Here is a 12,022-nt window from a genome sequence, read left to right as displayed (position 1 = left end):
GGGGGGGGGGGGGGGGGGGGGGGGGGGGGGGGGGGGGGGCTGTGTTCACTGCTGGTGGGGTTGCTAACTGGAACTGCCACTGTGGAGAGAAGTGGGAAGAATTCTCAGAGAGCTAAAAATAAACCTGCCATATGACACAGCTATGCCCTCCTTGGCATACGCCCAAAGTACTTCACACCCTATTGCACCCACACTTGCTCAGCTATGTCCACTGTTGCTCTGCTCACAACAGCTAAGAAATGGAGGCAAACAAAATGCCCCCACAGCCTCCAGATTGATAAGGAAATGTGGTACATAATTACTATGGAGTATTATTCAGCTGTAAAGAAAACTAAAACAAAGAACTTGGCAGATAAACGGATGGATCTAGAAAAGGTCATATTGAGTGAGGTAACCCAGACCCAGACGGACAAACATCGCATGTTGTCTCTCATTGGAGGCTCCTAGCTCCAAATCCTTGAGTACATATCTTAGAGTAACCGCAGAAAACATGTAAATAAAAAGAGGCCATTCCTTTAGTAAAGGGGGGCCATTCCTGGAGTAAAGGGGTTGGGAAACAATATAGAGGGAAGTAGCAGGGCACAGGGATCTGTTCAGATTGACAGAGAATGGGGGCTCTTTAGCGAGAGGGGAAGGGGGTAAATAGAGCAGAAAGCGGGAGGAGGGTAAAGGGGAATAACAAGATACAGTGGGGAAAGGGTGGACCCATTAGTGAGGGAGGAGGGTAAATTAACAATAAGGATGTCGGGAAAGATAATAAGAAATCGTATTATTAGCTATTTATCTCAACAAGACACTGTAGGTGCATGACATGATTCTATATATAAATATATAGTTCTATATATAAATATATAGTTCAAATAAGCTTTTCTCATCTGGCCTGGCAATGCTCCCTCCAAGAATCAAAGACTTTTTCTAAGTAAATCCCCAGTAGCAGACAGAGAAGCCCTTATCCAGGTTCTCCAGAGGATTCCAAAAACATACAGCCTATTGCTGTTGACCTTTCATCCTCCAGAGGCAGAAGGTGAGCCCCTATTGCTGAAGCCACCGTGCACTTCAGAAACAGGATCTAGAGGCCTCTGAGCAGGAACTGAGCCAGATGCTCCCTCCCTGAAGACTAGTTTTCATGGTATAAGAAGATACCAGGCAAGCTTTCGAAGGAGAGAAGCAACCAACAGCCCTACCCAGCCATGACAGCTGTGAACCACAACAATGACCAGCACAGCAGAATAACCCTGGCGGTGCAATAGTGGCATGAATACCTTGGTGGTAACCAACGATCCTCTCAATGGACTTAAGATGTGCTCAGCAAGAGTGAAACCATTCGTGGTACTGGGAACCTAGCCAACTACTTAGGGTTAATGAAGTCATGGCTCTTGGAAGAGAGCCTACTTTTCTAAGCCAGCATAATCCACAACGACAATCTAAACATTTGCCTTATAACCACAGATAAGTATAGTCCTCAGCCCTCTTCAAGGAAACTTATCTTTGCCGCAGATGGAGGATACAATAGACATCCACAACCAATCAAAATGTAATGTTGTGGAACCCAATCCCAACGGATACATCTACAAAACACTCTTGCATCTAAGGCTCAGGGAACATTACAGAAAGATGGTAAGAGCCAGAGGATCAGGGAGTTTGCTGTGAGATTGTGTCTCCTAGGAATATCAGAAGTTACAACCATAAAAATCTCACCAATGTGACTGCCTAAACACAAGCTGAACAAGAATGACATGAACAGACACGCCAAAATGGATGAGGGAAGCCCCTGAGGCCTCAACCTTACACTAAGAACTGTGTGTTATTAAGCAATAACAGAAATAGTCTTCTCAGGAAAGAGCACATCTAGTTCCAAATAGTCAGCCCTGAGAACATCCATACAAGCAGCACTGCGTAGACCACACAGGCTATGTTTAGGAATGTATCTGTGCATACATACACAAATATACATACAACAAATAACGGAAAAAAGAGGCTGTGATTTTGAAGGGGAGTGGGGAGGGATCTCTGGGAGAGTTTAGAGGGAAGAGAGAAGTGGATATAATTTTGCTAAAGTCTCAAAAATAAAAGAAAGAGCTCAATAATAATAAAATTGCCCTGTTGTCTTGGCAGCTGGAGAGAAGGCTAAGCGGTGGCAGAGATTGCAGCTTTGGGGCAGGGGTGGCTGAGGACTGTAGCCTCAGCATTGGGCTGGGCCAACGGCATCGATAGCGGTGGCAGTGGAGACCAAAGCCCTGGAGCAGACCGGTTCAGCTGAGGGAGCTCCTGGACCTCACCTCGGTGCTGGAGCTGTGGCTCAACACAGCCACAGACCCATGCACGGTGGAGCAAGAGTGTTCAGCTATCCAGAATTTCCACGAGTGTTTTATCAGTAAGCCCAGTGGCCTGACACACCCTGGCTACTAGTCCAAAGAATCAGTCTCCACAAGAGAAGGAAGACTCTTACACCCTGACCACGCTGGAAATGTGCAGACACCGCTTCTAGGGTGGGGGAAGTGGAGGGGGAAAGATCCACATTGAGGTGGTCAAGTTCTACTTCCTGAAAAAGCTGATCAAAGTGTTATCCCCAAAGTACCTAGGGGCATGGGTAATGGAGAAGGTTAAAGGAAGAGTTATTGGATTCCTCTTCAGCTGGATGGTCTGGTTTCCAGAAGACATCAAGATCTGAGACGCTCATCAAACGCTGAAGAAGCAAGGACTAACATAGCAAGATCCTAAGCCACCGATGGATAAAATCTTGCCCCCACCTTCTTCCTGGCTAAAGAGCTCCATCTTTGATGCTGACGAGGAAATGGCAACGCCTCTGCCAAGACTTCTCAAGAGCAAACACCCTGAGGACCTTCCAACTGCAAACCAGCTGATGGAGAATTTGGTCAAGGAGGAACAAGGAAAGTCTGAGACAGTTTTCAAGTGAGTCAGTGCGGTGGAGGAAGTACAGAACCACATGAAGATGCTGTGGGAGATGCTGAGCTTGTACCAGAGGCCAGGCCCAGCCCTGCCTGACCACGAGGTCCTCCATGCAAGTTGTTTATGAAAGATGCGAGAAGCTGCGACGGACCCTGTTCTAGCTAGCAAGTGACACGGCAAATGGCCTGCTCATTCAGGGGCTTCTGGCTGTACAAACAGGTGGCAGAGGGATGAGTCAATGTGGTTGAAGGGTGAGTCAACACAGTGACCCACTACGGAGGGAGGATTCCAGAGTCTCTCTAAACCAAAGAGCCTACAGGAAAAGCTGCCCCCTTGTTGACCTGGAAGCTCCAGTTTTGCTTCATCAGGACCCGGCACCCATAGAGATCAGTGATACAATGGTACCGCTGGGAACAAGGTTGTGATTCCAAGTTGCTGTAAAGACAAGCAGGTGGCTACCCTCACACTCCTGGGGGTTGGAGTCCAGAGCCTTTCTGCCTGCAGGAGCTTGCTGGATCTCCTTTCGCCACAGCCACCCCAAAAAAGAGCAAAAAAAAGAGCTGCAAAAAGAGCATCCCCAAAGAAGTGCCACCAGATACCAAATCCTCTCCAGGTTGTCCCTGGAAGGCTGGACCACTGGCTTCTTCCCCAGCCTCACAGAATACACCTCTGGCTCAAGTGTACGTCCCACTGGAGTCTGTGAAACCCAGCAGCCTGCCACCCAGCATCGTGTGTGACCGGAATGGCTTCAGAATACTGCTGCACTTCCCCCAGACCGGGGCCCCTGGCCACCCAGATGTGCAGGTGCTGCTGTTGGCCATGATGAGCACTACCACCAAGCCTGTCTGGGACAATATGATTCAGGTGACTGTCACCAAGTCAATGCGAGTGAAGCTGCAGCCAGCATCCAGCTCCAAGGTCCCTGCGTTTAGTCCTTTGATGCCTCCAGTCAAGGTATCTCAGATGCCGCTGTTTGACAACCCACACCAAGACCCTATCCGGTTGCAGTATAAGCTGACTTTCAACCAGGGCAGGCAGCCATTCAAAGCAAGAGAAGCAAAAGACTTTCTAGCTTGGCTGGCTATTTTGAGCACTGCCAAGACTTCTCACCCAAGGCTCTTCAGGCAAACTTAGGCCAGTGTTCCTTTCACTGACTGGTAGGACTTGTTGTAACATAGTTCAAACTGCCAAGTGTTCTTTCCGGACTCCTTGATTGCGGATCTATGTCTGTAGATCATTGGGATATGGGCAGTGTGGGGGATGCTGACAACTTCTGAGATCATCTCTGCTGCACTCATATCTGCTTCTGCATGTTGGTTTTTACTGTTGTCCCTGCCTGAGGTTGGAGTTTTATAAGCCAAAAATTTTCCCAGGTGTTGCAATCTTTTCCTTTGTCCACTCTGTGCCTTGTCAGCCTTGGAAAGTCTTACTTGCTCCCAGGCTGCTATTCTGAGGGACCTTAGAAAGGGACCTGGTTGGTCTTGTGACAGAGAGTGTCTTCTGAGGAACACTCTTCCAAGAATGGCCTTGTCTCATTTTCATTAGCAAATTCTGCTTGCAGATGCTCTGTCAGATCTTCTAAATGGAATGCTTATGGTTCTGGATCCAGGCAAGGGGCAGCCATGAGACCCATATTTGGTGGGTCAATCATGTCCTTCACTATGGTGCCTTAGATTCTCCCTTAGATGGACCCTCTGAGGCCTTCCTTAGGCCTCGGGTTATGTTGACTGGGCAACCTGTCTGGGCCCTAACTTGGGACCCACAACGTCATCCTCATTTTTTCTGTTCAAAAACATCTCAAAGCTAAAGAACTTTGAAATAAGGAGCAGGCCTGAGCCAGCAACCTCTACTGGAGCAGGCCTGAGACAGTGACCTCAGCTTGAGGAGGCTTGAAGCAGCGACCTCCACAGGAACAGGTACAAGGGAGCCACCACTGAGGGAGCAGGCCTAAGCCAGAGAACTCTGAGGAACTGGGTGTGAATCAGTAACTTCTGAGGAAGCAGACCAGAGCCAGCAACCTCTGCCCAAACAGGCCCAAGGCAGCAACCTCAGCAAAAGCAGCCCCAAGCAAGCAACCTCTTTAGGAGCAGGGCCAAATGAACCCCAAGTGACCTTCAGGGTGACTGGAACTGTGGCCCTGACAGTACCACAAGGAGTAACGATCTGAGCCTTGGATCCTCTGGCACCTGAAAAATTGATCAACAGAGACACAGCCCCAACTTACAGCAATCAGAGGAAAAGATGGGTAACAATGTAAGAAAAAAAACTCAACACCACAAAGAGCAACATGACACCAACAAAAACTAGTGGACCTACAACAGCAAGATGTGAACACCCAAATATAGATGAAGCAGAAGAAATTACCTAAAAATTAACTTTAGAAGAATGTTTGAGGCTCTTAAAGAGGAAATGAAAAATTCCCTCAAAGAAATGGAGGAAAAGACAAACAAAAAATTAGAAGACATCAATAAATCCCTTAAAGAAAACCAAAATAGAGACAATAAAGAAAGCACAAACTGAGGGAATTATAGAAAAGGAAATTTTAAGAAAATAATCAGGAACCACAAATGCAAGCATAAACAGAAGAATACAAGAGATGGAAGAGAGAATCTCAAGTGCTAAAGATACAATAGAGGAAATAGACTCATCAGTCAAAGAAAACATTAAATCTAACAAAAGCTTGACACAAAATATTCAGGAAATGTGGGATACCATGAAAAGAATAATAGGAATAGAAGAAGGAGAAAAAATTCAACTCAAGAGCACAGAAAATGTATTTAACACAATCATAGAAGAAAACTGTCCCAACCTAAAGAAAAATATGCATATGAAGATACAAGAAGTTTACAGAACACCAAACAGACTGCTCCCTCAACAATAAGGTTAATTCTACCACTTTTGGGATAATTGTTATTAATTTCTCCCGAAAATTAACACAAGCTCATTGCCAAGGTTTATTGTCTTCCCATAATTTTTTAATTTCATCAGCAGAAAAAAAAAACAGCTATAATCTCTGCTGGGTCTATACCTGCTAGTTGACAAAGTCTCAATTTTCCTTTTATAATTAATTCAGAGACTTTTTCCACATAAGTTTTCAGTTTTTTACTTGTTTATGTGGTAAAAAAGATCCATTCTAAGAGAATATCTTCCCTATGTATTAAACTTCCTGTAGGGGATGTTCTGGGAGTCAATATAACTAGAATACAATTAAGATTTGGATTCACTGCCTCCTGTAATTTCTCTTCAATACCATCAATTTTTTTCCACTTCAGCTGTTAATTTTCTGTGACTAATTAAGTCTTTTTCACCATCTAAGGTTTTGTTTAAATGAACTATTAGGTCAGGTGTTATCCCAACAGCCAGTCATAGACTGGAAATATCTTCTAATAATCTTTGGAAGTCATTAAGAGTCCACAATCAGTCTCTCCTAATTTGTGCTTTTTGTGTTCTAATTTTCTGTAAACCTATTTTGTAACCTAGGTAGTTGACAGAATCTCCTCTTTGTATTTTTTTCAGGAGCAATTTGTAATCCCCATTAAGACAAAACTTTTTTACTTCTTCACACATTTTTTCTAAAGTATCTGCATTTGAGTCTGATAACAAAATGTCATCTGTGTAATGGTAAATTATAGACTTAGGAAATTGCTTAAGTATTATTTCCAATGGCTGATTTACCAAGTATTGGCACAAGGAGAGACTATTTTGAGTATTGACTGTGGGGGGATGGTCCACTGGTATCTCCTAGTAGGCTGAGAATTATTACAAGTAGGCACTGTGAAAGTGAATTTTTCTCAATTCTTTTCTTGTTAAGGTATAGTGAAGAAACAATCCTTTAAATCAATAACTATAAGAGGCCATCCTTTTGGTAATAGAGAAGGCAGAAGAATTCAAGACTGTAGAGGGCCCATAGGTTGAATAACCTTGTTGACAGCTCTTAGATCTGTCACCATTCTCCCTTTTCCAGATTTCTTTTTAACAACAAATACAGGAGAATTCCAAGAGCTGGTTGATTCTTCAATATGGTGAACATTTAATTGCTCCTGTACCAGCTGTTCTAAAGCCTACAATTTGTCTTTCAGTAAAGGCCATTTTAAACCCATATGGGTTTCTCAATTAACCATTTTAAAGGCAAGGCTGTTAGCACCTCTGAGGGTTTGCTAGTTGCTTTGTGTTCTTGTACAGACTGAATGGCTGGTGACCTTTGTGTATAATATTTTATAATATCCTTCCCAGAAACACGAGTTTGGGGAACTGCAGAAATGTTAACCTTGGTATTCCATTGCTGCAATAGGTCATGGACCCATAAATTCACTGCAATATTTTGGCCTCAGCTTTCCTTTCTGTCCTTCTGGCCCTATGCATTCAACCTACCTCGTGCTTTGTTTTACTTGAGATAGGGTTCTAATTCCTAGGAATTAAGTATCTGCCTCTTGAAGAGGCCAAACTGGATGCCAAGATTCTGGAGTAATGATAGTCACATCCGCACCTGTGTCTAGTAATCCCTCAATTTACAATTTCATTTATATGCATTTTTAGCTTTGGTCTTTGATCATTTATAGAAGTCTATCAAAACATACGTTTCCCTACTGAAGTTTTTGACTCACCTTCCAGGTTTATTCCATCATCCAGAACAGTATGGGGTGGTCTTAGTGCTTGAAGCCCATGTTTTCACCATTTCCCTGACAAAAGGTGAATGTAGCCCATAAGAAACTATTGCTTGTTTTTATTTCTTTTAGATCACTCATACATATTGGTTCCCATGAATATTCTTTGGCTACCTTAGGGTACTTTGTGCCAGATGGTCTTTCTGAGGAAATTACCAGATATGCAGTTAAAACTCTGTGTAAGTCACCCCTGGGTCTGGCACATACCCAGGCTAAATCCTGTCCTTGTACCTTCCATCCCTCCCTGCTCATCAATTTCAATAAATTCATCAATCTTTTCAAATATTTTTACTACTGCCTTTTGTAAAGTCTGAATTTCCTGTCTAGTGTTCTGTTCTAAGGTATGAAACTTGTTCAGTAAAGATAATGTCTCATTCTTGGACCTATCATAACTTTTTTCAACAGACTTCGATAGTTAGGTTCAACAGCACAAATTCTTTCAGATAATTTTGTCAAATTGATGCTATCCCTCTCCAAAGTATTAAACCATTTTAAATGAGATAATATTGAAGGCAAAGCTAATTCCTAGAATCAAATAAAGGGAAGGAAAATCATGTCAGTCTTGCACAATACCTTCCGTATTATAAGCAAAATAATTATTGAACTCCTGGATGGTATTAGTCATTTTTGTAGCTTTTCAGATCTTTCCATTATAAAGTAATTGCAATGAATTGGAGTAGGTGTAATAATCATTATAGCCAGCAGGTGTTGCAGTTGCAGCCTCATGTCCAAAAAAAGATGGACTAGTCCCCACATTTGGGCACCAGATGATGGTGGAAGTTACAAAATAATCCCACACTAGTTCAGAATTACGCATAATAAAGGGTAAATTTGCCGGGCGGTGGTGGTGCACGCCTTTAATCCCAGCACTCAGAAGTCAGAGGCAGGCGGATCTCTGTGAGTTTGAGGCCAGCCTGGTCTACAAGAGCTAGTTCCAGGACCAGAACCAAAAAAGCTATGGAGAAACCCTGTCTTGAAAATAAAAAAAAATAAAAATAAAAAAATAAAGGGTAAACTTACAGATCACTGTCCTAGATCACAGTCCTCTGCACAATGGGAACAGGAACAGAGTCTAGCAGCTGGAAGCAAGAGAGTGAGCACAGGCTTTACAGCTGCATTTATAGTGAAAGAGACCATGCACAAGTGGACTGGTATCTTAAAGGCTATTGGCTGAAGGAGCAGAAGGAGCTCCACAGCAGCCTACAATTCAAAATCTCAGAGAAACTAGATAACAAAGAGGACCCTAAGAGACACACATGGATCTAATCTACATGGGAAGTAGAAAAAGACAAAATCTCCTGAGTAAATTGGGAGCATGGGGACCATGGGAGAGGGCTGAAGGGGAGGGGAGAGACAGGACGGAGAGCAGAGAAAAATATACAGCTCAATAAAAACAATTTTAAAAAAAAAGATTCTAAAGCAAAGAAAAAAATCTTTGTAATGAAACAAAAGCATTGTGACCCTTTGTTTGTTGTAAATCACAGCCAGCTGCCCAGCCAATCCAAGGTGGGGAACTGTGATGCAAATAGAGAGCCAAGTGGTAACTAAGTACAGAACATCATTGAATGAATACCGTGTACAATAATAATAATTTCAAAACAGGCAAGGTCTTTAGATAATTCTCCAAAGAAGATCCACAAATGACTAACAATGACGTGACATGCTACTCAGCTTTACTGGGTGTCAGTTAGGGTTTCTATTGCTGTGAAGAGACATCATGACGATGGCAACCCTTATAAAGAAACATTTAATTGGAGCTGACTTATAGTTCAGAGGTTCAGCCCATTATTCCCAGGGAGGGAAGCATGGCAGCATGCAGGCAGACATGGTGCTGGAGAGGTAGCTAAGAGTTCTCCATCTGGATCCATGGGCAGCAGGACTAGAGTGAGACGCTGGGGCTGGTTTGAGCATCTGAAATCTCAAAGTCCACCCCTAGTGACACACGTCTTCCAACAAAGCCACATTTACTTCAACAAGGCCACACCACCTAATAGTACCAGCCCCGATGGATCTACGGGGCCCATTTTCCTCCAAACCACAACAGTGGGAAAGTGAAAAAGCATAATGAGATGCTGTCTGATACTTGTTGCATTGCTGTTGTCAAGTAAATAAAAAATAACAGGCATTTAGCCGGGCAATGGTGGCGCACGCCTTTAATCCCAGCACTCGGGAGGCAGAGGCAGATCTCTGTGAGTTCAAGACCAGCCTGGTCTACAAGAGCTAGTGCCAGGACAGGCTCCAAAGCCACAGAGAAACCCTGTCTCGAAAAACCAAAAAAAAAAAAAAAAAAAAACAGGCATTGGCAAATACGTAAAGAAATTGGAAAACTCATTCCTTACTGATAAATAAATGTGCAATTGCTGTAGATGGTTTCCAAAAACAAATACAAAACTCCTTGTGCCCTGCAGCTCTGTTTCTGTGTATATACCTGGAATAGCTGAAAATAAGGCTTCAGCGTTGCCTACCCATGTCCACAGTAGCATCCTTCACAACAGGTAAAAGGTGGATGCAGCTCAAGGGTCCATCAACTAATGATGGTGGCGAATACATAAATGGAACGTTGCTCAACTTTAAGAAGGAATTATTTTGAACTTTTTAAAGAAATAAATATTTAGTTAACAAATAAAAATTGTACATGTCACAAATAAGATGTTTGAAATGCATATATTTTGGAATGACTAAATCAAGCTAATTAGTGGGTGTATTACTCATCTTTTTTGGTGGTGAGAACTCTTAAAAATTATTCCCTAAGCAACCGTGATGAATATAGTATATTGTTATTATCCATAGTCACCGCACCATAAATAGTCCTCTAGAACTTACCCAGCTTGAGTTACTAAAACTATACTCTTGGCCAACATCTCCCACATTGATTTGTCCCCCCTCCCGCCCCCCCCCCCCCCCCCCCCCCCCCCCCCCCCCCCCCCCGCCCTTGGTAACCACCATTCTACTCTCCACTCCGATGAGTTTGACCTTTTCAGATTTATGTGCACGAGTGAGGTCATGCGGTAATTTTCTTTCTGTGTCTGGTTTATTTCACGTAGCATGATGTCCTCCTTGGTCATCCTCGTTGTTGCCAGTATGACAGCATTACTTTCTGGTTTTTAATATGGGGCCCTTAAGGTTTTTATAGCATGCTATGCTATGCCCACTCAGTGTTTAATAAGCGCTTAAGGCTGTACCTTAACTATTGTAGACAACGCAGCCATGAAATTGGGAGTGCAGCTCTGTCTTAAATATGGATTCCATCTCCTCTTGACTGTAGACCTAGTAGTGGGTTTGCTGAATCATATGATGGTTCTATTTGCAATTTAACAGTGCTGGGGGTCAAACCCAGGGCCTTGTGTGTGCTGGGCAAGTATCCTAATACTGAGCAGCCTCCAAGCCTTACTTTTAATTTTTTGGGGAGAGTCTACACTATTTTCATAGGTACTTTAATTTTCCAACAACAATGTTCAAAGGTCGTGTGTGTGTGTGTGTGTGTGTGTGTGTGTGTGTGTGTGTCTGCTTTTTCCACACTCTCTCCCATATCCTTTGCTTTTTTGATTGTGGCCACCCTGACAGGTAGGAAGTGACACCTTATTGTTTTAAGTTTGCATTTGCCTGATGATTAGTGGTTTTGAACATTTTTATAGACTTGGTAGCCTACTGTAAGTCTTCTTTTGAAAAAAAAAAACAGGCACGTGTTCTAAGAAAAATGAAACTTGAAGGCAAGCTAAGTATAACAAGCCAGACACAAAAGTACTATTTGATTCCCTTGTATGAGGCAATAAGAATATTTAAATGTGTGGACAGAAAATAGAGCAGTGGCTACCAACAGCTTGGGGAAGGGGGAAACATGGAGGGCTTAATGTTCACATTAAGGCTGGGAGTCATCTTGCTGAGGAGAGTGAGGCAGAAACATGGAAAAACCCTATTTTTGGTGGCATCAGTGAGGACCTAACCCAGTCCTGAGGTTAGCTTCGATCCAAAGACCCTGTTGTCTAAGTTTGGTTTATTCCTTATGTGTAAACGTCACAGGCCATAGGTGCGATTCTGTTAGATTGCTTGTCTTGGATGCTCAAAGCCCTGGATTTGAATCCCAGTACTTTGAGAACCAGGAGCAGTTGCACAAGAGAAGGCTGGGGCAGGAAGGTCAAAAGTTCGAGGTCATCCTCACCCGAGTAGTGATCTGAGGGCCACCCTGGGATAAGAGAGACCCTGTCTAAAAAGTAAAGCAATAAATAAACTTCACCAAGCTTTCCCTGACTTTCAACAGGCTTTGTGATGATGTGCCTACCAGGTGTGATTCTGTAGAGGCCACAAGATGCCATCAGTTTAAGAACAAGCTTTTGTTTATATTTATCTTACTTTTTTCCCCTTCTTAAATATGTTGAAATAAAAGCAAAAGAAGAGAAAACAAGAGTGCAAGAAACCTTTCCTATCCTAAGCCTGTACAGCCCCAGCTG

The 12,022-nt window shown here is 43.2% G+C and overlaps 1 pseudogene; it reads left to right on the top strand.

Annotated features, from left to right (window-relative positions):
* LOC126494887 (ADP-ribosylation factor-binding protein GGA2-like) overlaps positions 1 to 4,044 on the top strand; it is a 7,005-nt pseudogene extending 2,961 nt beyond the window's left edge.
* The last annotated feature ends 7,978 nt before the right edge of the window (positions 4,045 to 12,022 follow it).

Source organism: Alexandromys fortis, unplaced genomic scaffold (assembly GCF_014885135.2).
Source record: "Alexandromys fortis isolate MF-2015 unplaced genomic scaffold, M_Fortis_MF-2015_v1.1 scaffold_6, whole genome shotgun sequence".
In the NCBI taxonomy this organism is placed as follows: domain Eukaryota; kingdom Metazoa; phylum Chordata; class Mammalia; order Rodentia; family Cricetidae; genus Alexandromys; species Alexandromys fortis.
Note: the sequence above shows the minus strand (reverse complement) of the source record. Positions and strands in the feature narration are given on the sequence as shown.